We start from the raw sequence: 22,041 nt of genomic DNA, 5'->3' as shown, positions 1-22,041 counted from the left end.
TATGTCAAATGACAAGTACAAAGATTAACAGTCATTTCAGTATCAACTTCATCTTTATGCTTCACATTTATTCAAAATGTTTATTAACTCTATTGAATGTCAGTGGTAATAGTAGCAGAGAATTTGGAAACTGAGGAACCTAAGGTTAAAATCGTTTGTCTGTTTTATCATAACTAGAAAAGAGCCAACTAAAATCCAAATCTAAAACTTTTGACAATACTCTGATACATAGAAAGCACAGATATCTCCTGTCTTACTGCTTTTCATTTACATTGACCCAAACAGAGGAAATCAAAGGTTTGCAGGTACCAACAACCTTTTCTGCAAATAGTTTTATGTATAATAAGAATTGTAATGCATTCTGCTATTGTGTATTTAAAAAATAAAATAAATTAAAAAGAAAAAGTTTTGTAGGAAGTTTTTGAGGCTGTGCAGGTTACATGTTTAGGGTCAAGACTACTCAATTCTGTCATTGTAGAGCAAAAGCAGCCATAGAGAATACATAAATAAATGTGTACGGCTGTGTTTCTATAAAGCTTTATTAATAAAAGCAGGGGTGGGCTGAATTTGAAGCCAGGGCCACATTTTGCCAACTGCAGCTCTAAAAACTGAAAAAAAAACCCTATACAATAGCCTGTGACATATTAATAGATGCAGTTGGTGACATGGCCAACTCAAAATCTATTGATTTGCTCATCCCATTTTTATTTGAAACACACCTTTTTTTCTCTTTTAATCCTTACTTCATCATAAAAATAATTGCTTGACTTTTTAAATCTCCTAACAATATTCTACATCTCATTGTAGCTTATAGTTACTTCTGACCTACCAGGATTGTTCACCTTACTCTAAAAATAAAAAGAAAAGAAAAGAAAAAAAGTATGCAGATCAAGGTAGTTTGATGCTATACTTAAGGACACAGGAAATTGAACTAAGACAAATATAAGACCAGTGAGGCAGTGCTAGTTAAAGTTGTAAAGAGTTAATAGAACACATGTTGAATATTAAAAAAAAAAACAGTGGAGACTGGAGATGTAACTCAGGGTAGGGTGCTTGCTAAGTAAGTGCGAGGCCCTGGGCAGTGGGGGTCATTAATCTTAATGTCTTCCCATACTGATCTGTAATGATTTTACCTACCAACACCCTTCATGCCTTTGCTAGTCTATGCCAAAATTTAAAAATCACAGTAAATAACACTTTGAAAAAAGTGTTCAAACTTCCCTTTTATTTTTATGTGATTTTTAAAAGTATGTAGATAAAAATCCTGTGTGGTCCTTGTCACACACACCGTATCAACAAAGGATGGAAGAAGCCAAAACTATGTGCTATAAGGGATTTTGGAAAGGCTTTCAGGGCTATATTTGTAAAACTTGCTTTCCTCTCTTATATAATCACAATGAAGAAGTTGGATTAAAATCTTACCTATTTTCACTATTGAACCATACTTAATTTAGATTGTTTGCAAGAATCAGCATATTTACATGTAAATAACATGTGTATTCAAGTATTTCTATGTCTCTGCACAAACACATAAATGTACAAAAGGACTTTAAAAGGGAGCCAACAATGTGCAGTGCTCCTAACAAGCAAAATAGTCTCATAATGGTTAAGGAACTAGTCAACATTTTCTTTTAAAAGTTTCTTTGGATAATTCACGGGTGTATATAAGCTCCTCTATATATTCCAGTACTTGTTCAAACAACTGAATGGAACTTCTTTAAGACTCTGTCCCAAATTCAGCTCTAAGGGTTTGAATTAAAATTGACCTTAAGTTCTTTTAGCCCTTTCTATCAGAAAGTCTATTTCCCTAACCCTCAACTTAATGCTAGGCTTATGATACACTTGGACGAAGTGACTTTGTACCTCTGAAGAGGGCCTCAGAGGCCCTGTAGCTTCTGCATGTGAATTCTTGGAACACTGAAGCCATGTGGACAGTGGCCAGATGAGAGGCAGCGCCAATCACCAGACATGTGAGTGAAGCCTTCTTGGATCACTGGGCTCCAGTTACACATCCAGGTGATGGCAGCCACATATATGATCCCAATGGGACCGCAGAACAACTACCCAGCTGTGCTCAGCTTACTGAATGTGGGACAGGATCTTAAACATTCTATTTTAAGCTAAACATCTTGAATGGTTTGTTTGCAGCAAATGGTAACTGATAAATGGAGTTAATAGAAATTCACAAAAATAATGTCCATGGAAAATACCTTAATGCTCACAGTTTAGTTACAAACTGATTATGGCAACTCAGCCAATTTTTTTGTTGAACTTTTCTTGAGAAAAAATACTAAGGACTACAAAGGGTTTGATTATTAAGTAAAAAGTATATATAATAAAACTAAAGAGCACAGTATATTGCTAGACTTTGAGACAAAAAAAACCTGATAACTGAATATTTCTCTTGAGCCCCAGATAGTTCTTTTTCCTTTTCTTCTTTCTGAAATTATTTTTTCACGTTCCCTGCTATCTATCTATCTATCTCTTTATCATCTATTTTTCTATCTTACCTGTTTATGTCTATCTCTAGCTCCATCTAGCTTCCTCTCTCCCTTTATAAAATTCTTTCCCAACTTGATTAACTTAGAGTTCTTAGGGCTAAAAATGGCATCACTTAGTTTACAAATTCACATCTGTCTGTGTCCTTTGTCCCACTCAGCTCTCATTAAGAATTTATGGGCTCCATGATCATGATGTTAAGCGAAATAAGTCAAATGAGGAAAGACTAGTATCATATGTTTTCCTTTCATATGTGGAACCTAGAGCAAGGGAAAAATTCAAGAACATCACAAATGTAGAAAGGAGACTTGGTGTAGAGGAAATGGATTGGGGGGGAGAGAGAGGGGGAAAAAGGGGAGTGGAATTGATCAACTTATGTTAAATGCATGTACAAATATGATACAATGAAACCCACTACACTAAAATGTGTGTTGTTGCTAAACTTTGTAGAATTGATATGCACCTAAAAAGAAGGGAATTCATAGGCTTCATTACAAATTTCTGGGAGAGGGAATGTGACTGCTTCTTTTGTTCTAATGTAATGGAACCAGAGAAGGAAATACGTAGTATAAGCATAGTTGCTCATCCCCTTCCCCTGTCCCACATGAACATCCTATGTTGAATGGATACCCTTCTCATAGAAAGTGACAATGTTTTATAGGCTGAGCACATAATGCACATTTGTATCTCCTCAGTCTACCATGTTAGTTATCATATTTTTTCTCATGGTCAATTTCAACCTTGAGGCTTGTCTCTCCCTCCATGAGTGTTAAACTGCTCAGCTGCATAATGGGGAGTGATTCTTGATTTCTCACTGATTGCTACTTCCTTTAGCTAATACACCCCTGGTGAGTCCTCTCATGGTCTGGGAGATGTGACAGGACTATTTACTCTCTCACAATACTCCAGAAGCTTTATGCAAGGGAATGATGAAGACAAGAATAAGCACTATTTTTAAAAAAACAAGCATTCAATTTGGTGATCTTAATCCATTTCCCTGAATATATACACTCCCTGGAATATATAACTGTATTTTTGTGTCTCAGCTTAGATATTTGAGAAATTTTCTTCAAAGAAATATAAAGAAAGTGATTATGTATTTAGAATAGGAAAATAAGGTAGAAATTTTACTTGAAGGTTGAATATTAAGGACTCACTCTTTTAAAAGATCTCCTTGGACAATTTACAGAAATGCTTACATAAAGATGTTTCTTGATTGCAGTCTGGCTGTCTCTCACTGCCCCTAAAACACTCTTCAACCTCCAGAAGTTCTCTATAAGGGAAGGGCCTTGAAGATTAAACTTTAGTTTTAATGGGATATATAATCCTCACTGTTTCCTAGCCATACCTCTTAAACTATCTGTTAATTCACCTATTAATCAAATACACATGTATTGAAAATTTATTGTGTACCAAGAACACAAAACACAATGGTAAGTAAAGCTACAATGGTAATCAAAATAGACATAATTCCTCTCGTGGTGGTCTTACCTTCTAATGAAAGGGAGTATCTTCCCTTTTCTTCCAAAACACTAGTCTCCGCAGTCATGGGTGGGTATCATACCCACAGATCTTCTTATCAGTGATCCAAATATTCCTTAAGACCTCCTCCGACTCCCATTCTTGGGTGTAAAAGAATATGATAGTTTCAGAAAACCCTAAACATATACAGTCTCTGAATTAACGATATGTGAATGGGTGACCTTCTGTTTCTGAATTTGTGTATGTTCACAGGTATGGGTGTTTGTGTGTAGGCACACTGTAAATAATACTGGGAGTTGCAAAACTGATGTTTGTTAAATGCCCAATGTGTGTGAAGCAAAGTGCTATATGTTTATTTAAACTACACCTAATATGGCTATTCTGATTATGTTATCAAGGTTAACCAAAGAGTAAGTAAATTTCCCTCTTTCACTTTGGCACATGAACAATGTAATTTCTATGTCGAACAGAGAAGATAACATTACAGAAATTCTTGAAGGAAAATATCTTAATAAAAATTTTAATTTAAAAGCTCTTCATTGTGAAGCAAATACAATGAAATAATTTAAACATTAGTTACATTAAAGAGAAATACTTGCAAAAAGTATATCTTAAAAATCTGATGTCTTAAATTATCGTCAACTGTTTTTCTAGAATAATAGGTGAAATTAAAACACCCAATCAAGTGGAAAAATAAAAAAAAATAGTATCTATGGAAGAATACGCATTCAAAAGAAAAACTCTTGAAGGAAAAATTTGACTTTGTGTATTTATTAACCAGAACTAAATTGTTCATGGTCTTGCACAATCCTCTCTCCTTATCTGTGGGAGGAAACTGTTATTGGCTTCTTATCAATACAATATGGTGATTTGGATAGAATGCCATGCCCTAGATTACACTATGATATATAGCACTCCAACTTGCTAGCCAACAGGCTTTAGAGGCTTTTCTGGCTTCACACAATTAAAGGACCATTGTGGAAAAGCCCACATGCCCAGGGACTGTGAGCAACTGTGAGGAACTAAGGACAGCCCCCACCGACAACCAGCAAGAAGCTAGGGCCATCAACCCGCAGTAACAACAAAACAGATGTCACCAACAACCTGTGTGAACTTGGAAATGGTTCTCCCCCAATGGAAACACACCCAGCTGACACCTGGATCACATCCTTGCTGTGAACCCAGATAAACTATGTCCAGACTCATGAAACAGGAACACTGTTGGGTAGTAAATATGTGTTGTTTTAATGCCTATGTTTTTGGTAATTTGTTATGCACCAATAAATAAGTAACACAATTATTTACTGAGAAATTGAACAGATTTCTCTGTGAGGGAAGGGCAAGTCTCCTAAAATAAAATAGGTTTTCCTAGATGATTATTATTTTTTTCAATTTACATTTTCCAGCTTCATCTTTAATGACCTGTGTAACTTGCCTGTCTTTTGACTTCCATATGGTTTGGCAACTTAGATCCCATTTATAGATAGATCCTTCAGCAACAGATTTGAGTGTCTTTGTTTTCAAAGCCAAAACTCCTGAGATCTTGAGTAATATTTGTAGGAGTATGGCTTATCTGTCAACCAAAATGTCTTTTCTCTGTTGCCATAGATCTGTGCCAAGAAGGTGAAGTTCCCCAAACCCTCTCAGGGCTTTGATTGATTTTAATTACAGTGAAATCTATTGATATAAAGCTAAATATTATTTCCAACAGTAACAATCTTGCCAAGTATGTACAGAAATCTCTAAGAATCTAAGGAAATGGCTTCCCAAAACAAAGCCTTTTGAGTGGACTTATTAAAAAATCATATTTGAGAAGCATTCTTCTATTATCCAGCCCTATTAATTAGTTTCTCTGAGTGGCACCTCATTCACCTTCTGATATTTTTTTCCTAGTTATGAAGTTCTTCTGTGCTTTTGAGAAGATTAAGAAAATTCAACAGCAACACCATTATCATTTGATACTAAAACTGCATCAGAAAGATGAAAAAATAAAAATATATTGGAGGAAATAAAACAAAAGAAAAAACAATGGTCAGAACCATGTCCTCAGAGGCTATCTATCTTTTCACTCTCCTTTAGTCATTACAACACCCCCTTGGCCATGACCATGCACCAAATATCTGTCTCCCTGGTTGAAGCCACAATAATTAGTAGTTAGTCTAGAGTTTTTTTCATTCTGGTCATGCAATGGAAAATCTTGCAGAATGAGGGTTATAGTCTGCTCCAATATGCTGTGAGTATTTTGTATTTTCCAGGTACAGCCATAGGAGTTGAAGATACTTTCATAAAGGATATAACTTCCAAACTCGATTTCAAGCAATGAGGAGGACTAGACAGAGAAAAGTTTAGGAGATTATGTGAAGTGAGAATAAGTATTCCTAAAACAATGGATTGTACATATAATGGAAGATGAAGGGTATAGTCAAGAAGCTTAGGGTAAGATTGAGTGTTGATTGTCCAAGAACAGAGAACCCTGCCCTCTACCAATGCAACACTGCAACTGCAAATATTGGAAATAAAGTGAGATTATAGTTGCTTAGAGGGAACTTCCATATGAAGTAAATCTGTCTTTAAATTTGCCTTTTCTAGGATGCATTTCATAACATTCCTGAATGATTTAAGAGTCACTCCTCCATCCTCCCATTATTACATTTTCCATAAGCTGATACAAATGCCAATTTACTTGCTATTCCCCCTTACTGAAGACAGAGATCAGATTTTTTTTTTAATTATAAAAAGGGGGTGGCTGGGTTTGTAGCTCAGTGGTAGAATGCTTGCCTCGCCCTGAGTTTGATCCTCAGCACCACATAAAAATAAATAAAAAGAAAGATAATTAACAAGGAGGTGGGGAGGGTGGATCCAGGCAGAGAGATAACAGGAAAAGAGGAAGAAAAGAACAATTCCAAATCTACAGTTCAGCTCCTGATTTACTATGGACTGCCAGGCTTTTAAGAAAGCCAATCAAGTGTCCTCATCTAAAGAAAACTAGAATTGTAACAGCTATCATTCTCAAAAGAAAGCTGTGAGGACCATGAGAAACATTGAATATGTGAGTGCTTTGTAAAATGTAAAGCTGCCCAAAAGAGACTTGCTATTTCTAGGCTCTTCAGAAAAGTGAGACAATTATAAACAGAATGTTTTTAGAAAATAACATTTTGTGGGAAATATAAGTACCTCCAGTTCTATGAATAATCATGAAAATGCTATTTGTAAGTTAAAATAATCTGGATAATGAAAACTAGAGTTGCTAAATAAATGTTCATTTAGTGATATACAAAACTACTGCATAGCCAAATAACAAAGTAGAAAGTCTTCAACTTGTGAAGAAAACTGGTAATATTATATGAACAGATTGCAAAAGACTAGTTTTGAGTGACCATGTATATTCATGTGCACATCCACGTGTGAACTCACACTGTGTGTATATATGCAAAGACATATAAACAAATGTAACAAGATAGTAATAGTATAGATTACTTCCCTTATTCTCTCATTTACCTTCTCTCTCTCTGGTTTTTCTTTTTCTTTTTCTTTCTTTATTTTTTTGGTACCATGGATTGAACCCAGGTATTCTTACCCATTGATCCACATCCTCAGCCCTTTTAAATATTTATTTACAGATAGGGTGTTCCTGAGTTGCTTAGGGCCTCACTAAGTAGCTGAGGCTGGCTTTGAACTTGCGATCCTCCTGCCTCAGCCTCCTGAGCCCCTGGGATTACAGGCAAGCACCACCATGCCCTACTCACTTATCTTATTTTTAATGAACAACCTGTAAATGTCTAGTGAATGCACACATCCTCTCATGCACCATCAGCAGCTCTCCATTCAAAACCCACGTTCTTGCTCCAGGAGAGGTTGGGAAAGAAAAACATCTGCTTCTATATGGAAAGGAAACATTTTCAGAAAACAAGAGGAAGAGGATAGCCATTATGTGAATAATTAATATTCTGTGCCATAAAATATAATAATTGTGCACTAACCATTTTAAGGAAAGAAAATGCATGTAGGAGAACATACCCTGGTGGGAGAGAGATGGGAACAGGGTAGCATAGTCTTCATTTCTACTTTGGATTGGCTGCCTGTGATCTCAAATTGACACTCTAGTGTAGTGAAGCAGAGGAAAGAGTGTGAAAGAAGTTTTCAGACCTGACTTTCAGCGAACTCTCAGCCCTCAGAGATTGTATGCCTAAAGTGTAGTGCTTATAGTGATTTACTTCCTAGTCAATGCAGAATGAGACCCCTTCTGCCTCGGCTATGCTATACTTCCATGAGCGTGGAGCCATATCACCCTGCCCACAGACAGTCAGATATGCTTTCCACATCCATCTCTTCTTGCAAAGTCTATGCCGAGTAAATGCACACATCCACTCATGCCATCACCTGCCATTGATTCCAAACCCATGGAACTAACAGAGTGTTAACCCCTTTCAAAAACTATCTGGGACAGTTTGAAAACAAGCAGAACTATAATGTGTTGAGTTATGTGCTATGATTTATTAACTAGTTTATACATCACCACAGCCTAGTGAGGCTGAAAAATTATAATTCCTATTGTATAGATGAGCAAAGCAGACCCAGAAAAGTCAAATAATAAGGAAATGGTTAAGAAGCATTTATACCTGGACACATCTTACCCCAAAGCCAATGCTTTCGCCTCTCGCCATGCTGTTCTGTTTCTGAGATTGTTTTAAATGACAAATGATAATTCTGAATTCATAAGGGCAGGTCTTGTATGCCTTCATGCCTAAATACTGGGATGTAACAAATTAGTACTTGTTTATAGAAAGAAAGAAAGAAAGAAAGAAAGAAAGATAGATAGATTGATTCCAAAGTTTTCTGAACAATGTAAACACTCCTCCTCTTAGAAAAAAAAAGACAAAGAGAGAAAGAGAAAGGGGTGAGATAAGGAAAGAGAAACGGAGAGACCGAGAAAAGAGAGGGAGGGAGGGAGAAAAGAAGGGAAGAAGAACTGCAGAGGATATTTTAGGAGAATAATGATTCAAATATTCAGTAGAAATGGCTGGACGAGTTGAGGCTGCATTATGCTCACTGCTCAACCTTTTCACACATAGATTTGATGGTGGATTCTTCCCATTTTTTAATGGGGTAGACAGTGGGAGGCTGAGGGGGAGGCTGGTGATTGTATTTAATTATGTTCAAAGAAAGTTACGGAATACTCAGCAGATGTTGGGCTTGCAGCTGGAATCCCATACGAAATGACACTCCACTATCTTGCCTTCCACACCGTGGTGCAAAACAGGGCCCAGTGAATATCCAGCAGACACGTTGGCAGTGGCTGAGTGAGAAAAGATAACAAATCTTAAGGAAACATGTTGCCTATTATCCCTCATAATGAGAACTGCCAGGGTGTACACTGAGCAGGCCTCTGGCTGCTGGGGGGACACAGTAGATCTTAATGTACCACACAAGGATGTCATTTGCTATCTGGAGCAACAAAAGAGAGGAAGGTCTTGGAATGAGGAAGACCTCCTTCCTTGATACTATAGGTTCCAGAAAGGACAAGTTACAAGGCTGTTTGTTCCCCCAAGCCGTGCAGGCATTCAAAGGAAGTCTGTCGGCTGCAATCAGGATGCCTAGCTTTAAAAAGTCAACCCTCTCAGCAGACAGCAGGACTCCATGATGCGTGATGTGATTTGGGCATGTTTCAGATTTACCACGCACACAGATTCACCTAAGGAGATGACAAGGAAGAAAATCCTAATGACTTAAAATTCATAGTCTCTTCCAGGGGGTCTTCAGTGGTGCCTCCCAAGCAGAATAGCCTGTTTCATATTTTGTAAGGAGAAAAATGACCCCAATCCTATCAAATTGGCCCATCTCAGAGGTTGCCTGGATGTGGTTCCAAACAGGTCACATTTGCTTCATCTCTCCATCTGAAGGCTTTCTTGGAGGAGAGTGCCCTTTGTATAGATCAAGTCAAAATTTCCAGAGAGTTAGTGCCCAAAAGCGACTCTCAGAGGATGAAGAACAGAGTGCATGCACGAATACCTTAGCTTCTCCATTCTTGGTCGGGCAGTGGGATGGAACGTTCTGCATCTCCCAGTGAATCACATGCAAAATTAAACTCCAAACCTCGAAGTGGTCACACATGTATTTGACATCTATCAGTGGCTTCCCTCCTTTCTCTATCTCCCTTCTTCATTCCTTCACCTTGATTTCTGAAATGACATCCCAAATAAATTACTTAAATCAAAACCCTCCTCTCGGAATCCACTTTGTAGAAACCAAGTTCAGGAAGACAGACAGAAGATTTCAGAAATTCTTTCAATGTTCCCACTTGCACACCTTTGAAGTTCCCTACTTCCCCTTTCCTTCAATGGAATAAGCAGACAAGTCTCAGGGTAATATCTGTGATTCTTCTCTTCATGGTCTTCAGCCAGCTCCCAACTGCTGTGTGATCTTCATTCTACACAGCTAACCAACTCCAGAGCATTCTTTATCATTTCACTTACTAAGCCTTACAGTAGAGATTTCCTTCAACCTGAATTCCTTGCTTATTAAGCAGTATTTTTCTCACAGACCTTCCTCATGTGACTTTTGACTCCAGAAGGCTCTTCATCTCACTGAGTACTAGAGTGAGAGTCTCTCTCTCTAAGTCCCTACAACTTTTTTTGAGTATCTCTATTTTAAGCTTATGCAGTTTTTACTACTAGACTGTGAATAACTTCTGAGTTAGCACAGTCTTATCTTTATGCTATTTCTATCCCAGATACTTAAGAGATATCCAATCAAATTGTGGCTTAAACAAACAAATGAATAAAGGAATGAACTATCTCAACTTCATTTTCAAAGACAGCTATTTCAGAATTTATGCTACTTCCTTCTCCAAAGTCAGTTAAAATGAAACAGCAGAAATTTCCTTTCCACATTATCTGGAAAACAAACATTTTTTTTTTCTTGTGAATAGGTGAAAAACAAAATATTACTATTTACCAGGTGGGATGCTTTGTTGAGAATTTGGCTTCTGTCAATCTTATTTTTCCAATTATTTATTTATTCTGATTTGTTGTACATGAAAGGAGAAAGCATTTTGATTCATAGTACACAAATGGAGCATAATTTTTCATTTCTCTGGTTGTACAAGAAGTAGAGTTACATCAATTCGTGTCTTCATACATGTACTTAGGTCTTTATATGGTTCACGTTTCAAGAGTAACCTACCATAACACAAAAAAGGGGTGATATGGAGGTTGAGGTTGGTAAATGGGATCTGGTGAAATAGCAGGAAAATTTGGGCCTGCTTTTGGAGTGTAAATGCAGTTGAGATATTTCATTCCTTTATTCGTTTATTTGTTTAAGCCACCGAGTTTGATTGGATATCTCTTAAGTATCTGGGATAGAAATAGCATAAAGATAAGACTGGGCCAACTCAGAAGTTACTCACAGTCTAGTAGGAATATACACTGGAGAGCAGAACTTTCTCTTTGCTTCCTGACTATCATGGACTGATATCTTTCCTCTTCCATGACCTTCCACCATGATGTTCTGCCTCATCTTGGGCTCAGAGCAATAAAATCAGCTGTCTATGGAGTGAACCTCTGAAACTGTGAGCTAAAATAAATGTTTCCTCTTTTAAGTTGTTTTGTTGGGTCCTCTGGTCACAGTGATGAAAAAGCTTACTAAAACAAGCCTCCTGATATTTTGGCTTCTGTATCTACAGAAATGAGCATATTATTTAATTTGCAGGTATATTTTGAGGCTCTCTGTGAAACATTAAAGGCAAAATGCACTTTGTAAAATGTCATATTGCTATACATGTGTCTATCCATATGATTATTTACTTATCTATAATTCTTATAATTTTAATGTTCAATAGTACAAGTAACATGGGCCTTCAGAAACACGAACATCACAAAATACAACCTAGAGATAGATACAGGGCTTTTTATGAAGCCAAAAATTAGAGAAGGATTTTGCATTTGTGTTAAAGTTCAAATAAATATGTTAATTTAAAAAATTCCCTGGAGATGTGACACTTCCATTACTTGGATGCCTTCACAATTCTGATAGGGAAATTTAGAAAGTGTGTACCTAAATATGTAAAGCCATATGAGAGTATACATTTTTTTTCTTCAAAATACGCAAGAAGAAATTGCTTTGATGACGACAGCACAAATGAGTTTTTTTTTGTTCCAACAAAAGTTGATTCCAGGATTGATACTTGATATCTTCCTTACTCTCACAGAATGATTCAAGTGGTTTCCCAGGGTGTTGCAAAATGCAGTGCTTCTGGTTGTGATTATTTCCAGGAAGGGGGAACTGTTCCCCAAGAGAATGTGCCAGTAGTACTCTATGGCATGTGGGATTGTGCAACCCCATACACTGACCAGAATGGAATATTTGTCTGCTTGTTCAGCAGTCAGGATTTATGGAGTGCTGTGTGTCATTTGTCTGCTTGAGGTTTAGTGATGCAATGGGATGCAGGGAAACAGAAAGGCTCTCAGGAAGATGCACGTAGGAAAGAGAGAAGCAACAGTATTAGGACATGACCCCAAATGCAAAGGGTTAATGATAAAACAGAACTCAGAAAGCATTCACTATGAGATAAAGGTTGGTGGAAGTGCACACAGACTTACTAAGAGGGTGAGAGTCCAGAGCAAGTGATAGGAGTCCAGACTGCTGGTAGGTATCAGGGAATATAGGAGTGAGTAAGACTGTCTCTGGCATTAGACAGAACCAGGGCCACATCTTTAGTACATGCTAACTGGCTTGAAAATAACAAAGCTAGATCTTGGTTTTAGAAAAATGGGACCACAAACAAATTCACCAAAGAAAAATACTATACAAGGAACAAAACAGGGATCTGACTCTCAAATGTCAGTTACAAATGTAGATCACATCTTAGAAATAGGGTAAACCTGAGTACACAAAGATTGTATTAATCTATATTTATCTATATTTCTACCTAAAGCTAGAAAAATCTCTAAGGATGAGAAGTTGGTCAAATATGTAAGTTAAATGAAAGTGGTTCTGATTTGGGAAAGCAATGGTATACTAAAATCTAGGAGAACGCATTGTGTTTTATTGCAGTATGATACTAACTGGTCTATCAAATTCTAGAGAAACATCACAGCATAAGGCATTTTTCTGTGTCTTCAGAATCATGTAGGTTCCCTGTTTACTTCTCTTATTGTTTCTCTTGCTGAGAAAAAACTTTTTAGTTTAAGTAAGTCCCATTTGTTGATTCTTGTATATAACTCTTGGGCTATGGGCGTCCTATTAAGGAATTTGGAGCCCGACCCCACAATATGTAGATCGGAGCCAACTTTTTCTTCTATCAGGCACAGAGTCCCTAATTTGATATCTAGCTCCTTGATCCATTTTGAATTAACTTTTGTGCATGGCGAGAGAAAGGGGTTCAGCTTCATCTTGTTGCATATGGATTTCCAGTTTTCCCAGCACCATTTGTTGAAGATGCTATCCTTCCTCCATTGCATGCTTTTAGCGCCTTTATCAAATATAAGAAAGTTGTAATTTTGTGGATTAGTCTCTGTGTCCTCTATTCTGTACCATTGGATCACCTGCCTGCTTTGGTAAGAGTACCATGCTGTTTTTGTTACTATTGCTCTGTAATATAGTTTGAAATCTGGTATCGCTATACCGCCTGATTCACACTTCCTGCTTAGAATTGCTTTTGCTATTCTGGGTCTTTTGTTTTTCCATATGAATTTCATGACAGCTTTGTCTATTTCTACAAGAAATGCCGTTGGGATTTTGATTGGCATTGCATTGAACCTGTAGAGAACTTTGGGTAATATTGCCATTTTGATGATGTTGGTTATGCCTATCCATGAACAGGGTATATTTTTCTATCTTCTAAGATCTTCTTCTATCTCTCTCTTTAGGGTTCTGTAGTTTTCATTGTATAAATCTTTCACCTCTTTTGTTAGGTTGATTCCCAAGTATTTTTTTTTTTTTTGAGGATATTGTGAATGGGGTGGTCTTCCTCATTTCTATTTCAGAAGTTTTGTTGCTGATATACAGGAATGCTTTTGATTTATGTGTGTTGATTTTATATCCTGCCACTTTTCTGAATTCATTTATTAGTTCTAGTAGTTTCTTTGTAGACCCTTTTGGGTCTTCTAGGTATAAGATCATGTCGTCCGCAAATAGTGATATTTTAAGTTGTTCTTTTCCTATTTTTATGCCTTTAATTTCTTTTGTCTGTCTAATTGCTCTGGCTAGTATTTCAAAGACTAAATTAAATAGAAGTGGTGAGAGAGGGCATCCCTGTCTTGTTCCAGATTTTAGCGGGAGTGCCTTCAGTTTTTCTCCATTTAGAATGATGCTAGCCTGAGGTTTAGCATATACAGCTTTTACAATGTTGAGGTAAGTTCCTGTTATCCCCAGTTTTTCTAGTGTTTTGAACATAAAAGGATGCTGTACTTTGTCAAATGCTTTTTCTGCATCTATTGAGACGATCATATGGTTCTTATCTTTAAGTCTATTGATGTGGTGAATAATATTTATTGATTTCCGTATATTGAACCAACCTTGCATCCCAGGGATGAATCCTACTTGATCATGGTGCACTATTTTTTGATATGCTTTTGTATTCGATTTGCTAGGATTTTATTGAGGATTTTTGCATCTATGTTCATTAGAGATATTGGTCTGTAGTTTTCTTTCTTTGAAGTGTCTTTGTCTGGTTTTGGGATCAAGGTGATGTTGGCCTCATAGAATGAATTTGGAAGAGCTCCTTCTTTTTTTATTTCTTGAATTTCTTGAAATAGCTTGAAAAGTATTGGTATTAATTCTTCTTTGAAGGTTTTGTAAAACTCCGCTGTATACCCATCCGGTCCAGGGATTTTCTTGGTTGGTAGTCTTTTAATGGCTTCTTCTATTTCTTCCTTTGTTATTGGTCTGTTTAAATTGTGTGTGTCTTCCTGACTCAATCTGGGCAGCTCATATGACTTAAGAAATTTATCGATGTCTTCACTGTCTTCTATTTTATTAGAATGTAGGGTTTCGAAATACTTTCTAATTATCTTCTGTATTTCTGTAGTGTCTGTTGTGATATTGCCTTTTTCATCCCGTATGTTAGTAATTTGAGTTTTCTCTCTTCTTCTCTTCGTTAGCATGGCTAAGGGTCTGTTGATCTTATTTATTCGTTCAAAGAACCAAGTTTTAGTTTTATCAATTTTTTCAATGGTTTTTTTTGGTTTCGATTTCATTGATTTCCGCTCTGATTTTAATTATTTCTTGTCTTCTGCTATATTTGCTGTTGTTTTGGTCTTCCTTTTCTAGGGTTTTGAGATGTAGTGTGAGTTCATTTATTTGTTGGTTTTTCCTTTTTTTTGAGGAATGAACTCCAGGAAATGAATTTCCCTCTTAGAACTGCTTTCATTGTGTCCCATAGATTCCGTTATGTTGTGTCTGAATTGTCGTTTATCTCTAAGAATTTTTTGATTTCCTCCTTTATGTCTTCTGTAACCCATTGATCATTCAGTAACATATTGTTTATTTTCCATGTGATGCTGGATTTTTCCTTCCTTCTTTTATCATTGATTTCCAGTTTCATTCCATTATGATCAGATATGGTGCATGGTATTATCTCCACACCTTTATATTTACTAAGAGTTGCCCTATGGCATAATATATGATCTATCTTTGAGTAAGATCCATGTGCTGCTGAGAAGAACGTGTATCCACTTGATGATGGTTGATGTATTCTATATATGGCGGTTAGGTCTAGGTTATTGATTGTGTCATTGAGTTCTATAGTTTCTTTATTCAGCTTTTCTCTGGAGGATCTGTCTAATGGTGAGAGTGGTGTGTTGAAGTCACCCATAATTATTGTGTTGTGGTCAGTTTGACTCTTGAACTTGAGGAGAGTTTGTTTTACGAACGTTGCTGCACCATTATTTGGTGCATATAAATTGATAATTGTTATGTCTTGTTGGTGGATAGTTCCTTTTAACAGGATATAGTGTCCTTCTTTATCCCTTTTGATTAACTTAGGTTTGAAGTTGATTTTATTCGATATGAGTATGGCCACTCCTGCTTGCTTCCGAGGGCCATGTGAGTGGTATGATTTTTCCCAACCTTTCACCTTCAGCCTGTGTATGACTTTTCCTATCATATCAGTCTCCTGAAGGCAGCATATTGTTGGGTTTGTTTTTTTGATCCAGGTTACTAGCCTGTGTCTCTTGATTGGTGAGTTTAGTCCATTAACATTTAAGGTTACAATTGAAATATGATTTGTACTTCCAGTCATGTTTATTTATTTATTTATTTTAGTTTGGCTAGTTTTTACTTTTTGATTTTTTTCCTCCCCCTTTACTGAGAAACCTCCCACTGTTGGTTTTGGGCACTATTTTTCCATTCCTCTTCTTGTAGAATTTTGCCCAAAATGCTTTGCAGTGCTGGTTTTCTGGCTGTGAATTCTGTTAGCTTTTGTTTATCGTGAAAGATTTTAATTTCATTGTCAAATCTGAAGCTTAATTTTGCTGGATACAGTATTCTTGGTTGGAGACCATTATTTTTCCGCATTTGGAATACATTGTTCCAGGATCTTCTCGCTTTCAAAGTCTGTGATGAAAAATCAGCCGTTAACCTAATTGTTTTACCCCTGAATGTAATCTGCCTCTTTTCCCTTGTAGCCTTTAATATTCTCTCCTTGTTCTGTATGTTGGCTATCTTCATAATTATATGTCTTGAAGTTGGTCTATTACAGTTTTGGATGTTTGGGGTCCTGTAGGCTTCCAGGATTTGGCAATCCATTCCATCTTTCATCTCTGGGGAGTTTTCTAGGATTATTTCATTTAATAGGTTGTGCATTCCTTTGGTTTGAACCTCTGTGCCTTCTTCTATCCCAATGACTCTCAAATTTGGTTTTTTGATGAGATCCCATAACTCTTGGATAGATTGCTCATGAGATTTAAGCATCTTTTCAGTGTTGACTATACTCTTTTCAAGTTGATAAACTTTGTCTTCATTATCTGATGTTCTGACTTCTACTTGATCTAGCCTATTTGTAATACTCTCGTTAGCGTTTTTAATCCGGTTTATGGTTTCTTGCATTTCTAAAATTACTGTTTGGTTTTTTTTAAATATCTCTATCTCCTGGTAAAGCTCGTTCTTTGCAGTTTAAATTTGTTTGTTTAGTTCGTTTTCAAAATATACTTTCAATTCTTGGACTTGCTGTCTCATGTCTTCTCTAAAATTCCATTCCATCTGAGTTAGGTATGCCTTGATTTCTTTCCCTGTCCATGTTTCTGATGCTTCTAGGTACTCCTGTGGATTTAAGTTGTCCTGCATTATCTGTAATCCTTTTTTCCCTTGTTTTTTTCATGTTGTTCATGTTACTTTCCAGCTCTGTTTGACTGCTTTGAAACTGCTTTCTCCTATACATTTGTTTTGGCTTTGTTTATCTCTGTTGTCTCTCCTTTGTGGTGGGAGATTATGGCTATAGATGTTGGGCTTTATTGTACTTTAGAGCTGATTCATTGAATTTATAAAGGGCTTCCGGATTTTGTATGCATATAGTCATGTGTTTTTTATTCTTAGGACTTTAGGTTAGGTGCTATGCAGGTATAAGGGTTAGTATGTCTTGGCTACTTTAGAAGATTGCTCTACTGAAGGGGGATACTAACCGTCGATTGGATCAGGGTGTTGGTAGGAGCTAGGTATTCAGGAGCACTATAGACAGCCTCGAAACATTCACCTATTTGCATTTAGACAGTTACACGAAATGGAGGACGTGATGCTTGGGATGAAAGTTGGGGGGAAGGGGAAGGTAGGTGCTCTTGAAAAGAAAGAAGGAGAGGGAGATAGATAGCATAGAGGAGAATGGAAAGAGCAATAAAACTTGGAAGGGGAGAGAGAGAGGGAAAAGGGAGAGAAAAAAAATAAAATGAAATAGGAAATAAAATTAGGTCTTAGAGATCCATTTTCTTCTCTTCCCGTAGGCAAAGCTATGCCCTCCGGGCTGAGTTTTGCCCTCGATGTGTCAACAGCAATCCCTGTAAGGTGGTTCCTGGGAGTCTCTCAATCCTGTTGGTCCAGAGCCGTTTCACTTCTACGGCCCCTCCTCCCCTTCCTCCTACCAGCCAGCCAGGTCCTCTCACCAGAGGCAGTTCCCCAAGGATTTGGTTACACTTTCAGCCCTACCGAGTGCTCTATTTCCCTAACGACTGAGCACTCTCTCTGTCATTCATCTAAGCCCCAGTGCTGTGGGGCTGTGGTCTGGGAGTCAATTGTTTAATTTTTCCCGACCCCTTTGGTGGGCACACCTTCAGAATCTGGCGGCTAAGACCATTGGTGTCGCTGCTGGTGGTAATAGGAGTTGGGGGTCGAGGATTCCCTCTGCTTCCCTCAGCCCCTACAATCACAACCACTCTGCTGGCGGTAGGAGGAGTTGGGGGTGTGGAGTGTCCTCTGTTTCCCTCCGCCCCTACCGTCACACCCTCTCAGTTCGCGGTTGGGGGAGTTGGGGGTGGGGAGTCTTCTCTGCTTCCCTCTGCCCCTACAGTCATGCCCACATTACTGGCAGTAGGGGGAGTTGGGGGTCAAGAGTCCTTTGGCCCTTACGGTCACGCCCACGGAGAGATTTTGAAGTTTCCAGGTTGTTTGTATCTGGTGTGGGTGGGAGTCACACACCTGCTAAAGTAGATTCCACTGGGAAGGAATCTCTTTGGCTGATCTTTGGTGACTTCCCCTCTCTGCTATGGCAGGCCCCTGGCTCCTTGCCAGAGTGTCTGAAGGGAGGGGTGGAACTGCCTTGTCTCTGGTCTGACACAATCTCTGGTTTTAGTTCCCAGTTCGCTGTTTCGTAAAGGCTTGGTTAGATTCCCTTCACGTGGTCTCAGGGGTGGGGAGCCGTTCGCGGGGCTGGAGGGTAGGGCTGTTAGCAGAGCCGGGAGGGCACGGGCAGTCTGCTGGGCCAGGCGGGGACACTTCTCGCTGCGCCAGGCCACCGGGGGCCGCCTGTAGAGCTGGGCAGCTGCTGCCATGTGGCCAAGAGCCGGGTGGGCGGGGTGGCCGTTTGTAGAGTGGGCGGGGCCGCCAGGAGAGCCGGGATGGCAGGGGCTGTCCACCGGGCGGGTGGGGACCCCTTTCGCTGAGCCCGGCCACCGGGGGCTATCTGTAGAGCCGGGCAGCTGAGGCTGAGTGGCCAATAGCTGGGCGGGCGGGGTGGCCGCTTGCAGAGCAAGAGCGGGGCCACTAGGGGAGCTGGGATGGCAGGGGCTGTCCGCAGGCCGGGCGGGGACCCCTCTTGCTGAGCCGGGCCGCCGGGAGGCCACCTGTAGAGCCGGGCAGCTGTGGCCACGTGGCTAAGATCCGGGTGGGTGGGGTGGCCGTTCGCAGAGCGAGAGCAGGCCTCCCGGGAGAGCTGGGATGGCAGGGGCCCTCTGCCAGTTCGGGCGGGCCGCGCCGCTCAGGGCCGCCGGCCGCTTGCAGAAGCGGCTGGTGGCCATGGGATTGGACCTCTGCACCCGCTGGGGGGCCGCCTGTAGAGCCGGGCAGCTGCAGCCGCGTGGCTAAGAGCCGGGCGGGCGGGCGGCCGCTCGCAGAGCGAGAACGGAGCCTCCCGGGCGAGCTGGGATGGCGGGGGGCCGTCTGCAGGTTCGGGCGTGCTGCGCTGCTCCGGGCTGCTGGCCGCCCACAGAACCGGCTGGTGGCTGCGGGACTGGGCCCTCTGCACCTGCGTGGCCGGCCAAGATCCACTTGTCTGGGACAAACTGTCACTTCTAATAAACCTACCAATTCCCGGCAGTTCTCCTCTTAACGGAATTTTGCTAGAAGTTCATCAGTAGGTAGACTGCAGCTGTTCCAATGGGTCTTTCTGATCCCGTTAATGTGGAGACACTGGAATCGCTACTTCCTCGCCGGCCGCCATGTTGGATCCCCCTTAAGAAATCTAACAAGAAACAAAGCTAGATTTTACAGTAAGATAAGGAAGGTGTTTTTCAATTCTGGTAAACTAATGTTCTCTGAAAAATTTACTTCTCAGAAGGTTTTTTCCTTTTTGTATATAGCTCCAATGATGGTTCCTCCAATGAGTAAATGATTGAAACAAAATTTGCCTTTGAGACGTAAGCAGTAATCCAACTTGTTTTTCTAGAGCAACGATGTGACAAGTTAGTAATGTCATAAGAGAGGTAAGCATAAAATAAGTGGGGGACAGAAAATGCCTTGGAAACTCATACACATTGTAGAAGCAGAGGTGGATCCTTAGCCTTTGTTTAAACTTTGAGTTGTTCTGATCCAAGTCTAGAAATGTGAATGGTTTACCATAGTGACATCAATCTGAGGTAAGACTTCTTAGTATACTTGCTCCCATTGGCAAAGGCACTGTTTTTGGAGATGCACATTTGACATATGAATCATCAGACTCCCTACATCTGATTCCATGTCTGTGAAGCAAACTTCTGATTAAGATTTGGCTTCCCATGCATATCTGTCTACAGGGACTCAAGGGGCTGATTTTATAGACTTTGAGTATATCCAGTTTTCCTAAAACCATGCAGTAGCTTCTGATTATAATTTGGCATTCTGTTTGTCTTGACTTCATGAAGAAAATAAGTTGGTTACATGAACAACTTAAATGTCTCTGGTTGTGCGATAATGATTTCTCATTGCAAATTCAAAATGTGATATTTCTAAACATCAGCTTCCTATTCTTGGTCCATTTTAATTTGTCATGAGATGGTTCTGTTCTGGTATGATGACAAAATTAGATATATGAGCTGCATCACTGAGAACCCCTCAACACATAGCTCTTTCTTACAGGAATGATAAACCATCATTCTGCAACTGTAACAAAACCATGATGTTGTCTATGAGAATTTCCTTTCATCTCTAACTTTAGTTTAGTTCTGTCTGGTTCAACAACCTTTTAGTCATCCCCAAAATACTAAGAAAAAGCCATTCCATGGGTGGCATATCTGTTAGAGCACAATTCATCATCCTGTAATAAATCAACTTCTAACTACAGTGGTTTAAATAAGATTAAAAAAATTATTTCCCTCAGATATCATAGATATCAGATCAGCCATATTACAATGGCAGATCAAGGATGGGGAAGCTGTTTACATTCCACAAGGCCATGCAGGTATCCAGGCCTCTACAGTACTTCTGCTGTCTTCAAAGTGTGACTACATTTCTGAATTTGTGGGGATGTTTCTGCTGTTGCCAGAAAGTGGGAAAAGAGGAAAGAGGAAATTCGGGAAGGAACCAAAGAGTTGCGTGTCATTAAGCTAAACATTTTGTTCCTACTTAGGAAACTAAAAAGAAGTATACTTATAGCATAAGATTTATGTGAAGATTAAATGAGGTCATACATGCACTCATTTTAGCAAAAGTCCCTATCTAGTAAGTAATACGTGATTTATTCTTATTATTAAACTTTAGTGAGTTTTAAATTAGGATAATCATAATAGTTATCTCGCTAAGGTAAGAGTCTTAAAAATGAAAATAAATATTAGGTTGTGAAGATTTATTAAGATAATGCATAATGACATTTATCACAATATTTGGTTATAGGAAGTAAATAAATAACCAAAATAATAATGCTAAAATTAAATAATTTCTTTTTTCTTTTTTTAATGTAAATTGAACTCATTTTCCCCATAGTTTCATCAGTTGCTTCTTAATTCTATCTTTCAAGATGCATAAAACAAACTCATTCCATCTCCATGTGTCTACAATAAACTGTACATAGAAGAGTCAATAAATATTTAACAGGTCACCTAAAAATAAAATAATAACTATTAATAATCATATTTTATTTTAGTCTTTGTTTTACATTATCTGATGTACTACATCCTCAACCTCCTTGTTTTTGTTTTTTAATAGTTTATTTTTAGAGAAGCTTTAGGTTCACAGCAAAATTGAAAAGAAGATACAGAGAGTTCCCACATATCTTCTACTCTAGACATGCCTAGGTACCCCCATTTCTAACACTTACTATAGAACACTACATTTATTACATCTATGAACTTTTATTGACAAATCATTATATCCTGAATCTATGGTTTGCAGTAGAGTTCACTATTGCTGTTGTATTATGGGTTTGGACAAATGTATAATGACCTT

This window comes from Spermophilus citellus, assembly GCF_964194105.1.
Source record: "Spermophilus citellus genome assembly, chromosome: 14".
NCBI lineage: Eukaryota > Metazoa > Chordata > Mammalia > Rodentia > Sciuridae > Spermophilus > Spermophilus citellus.
This window is presented reverse-complemented; position numbering follows the sequence as displayed.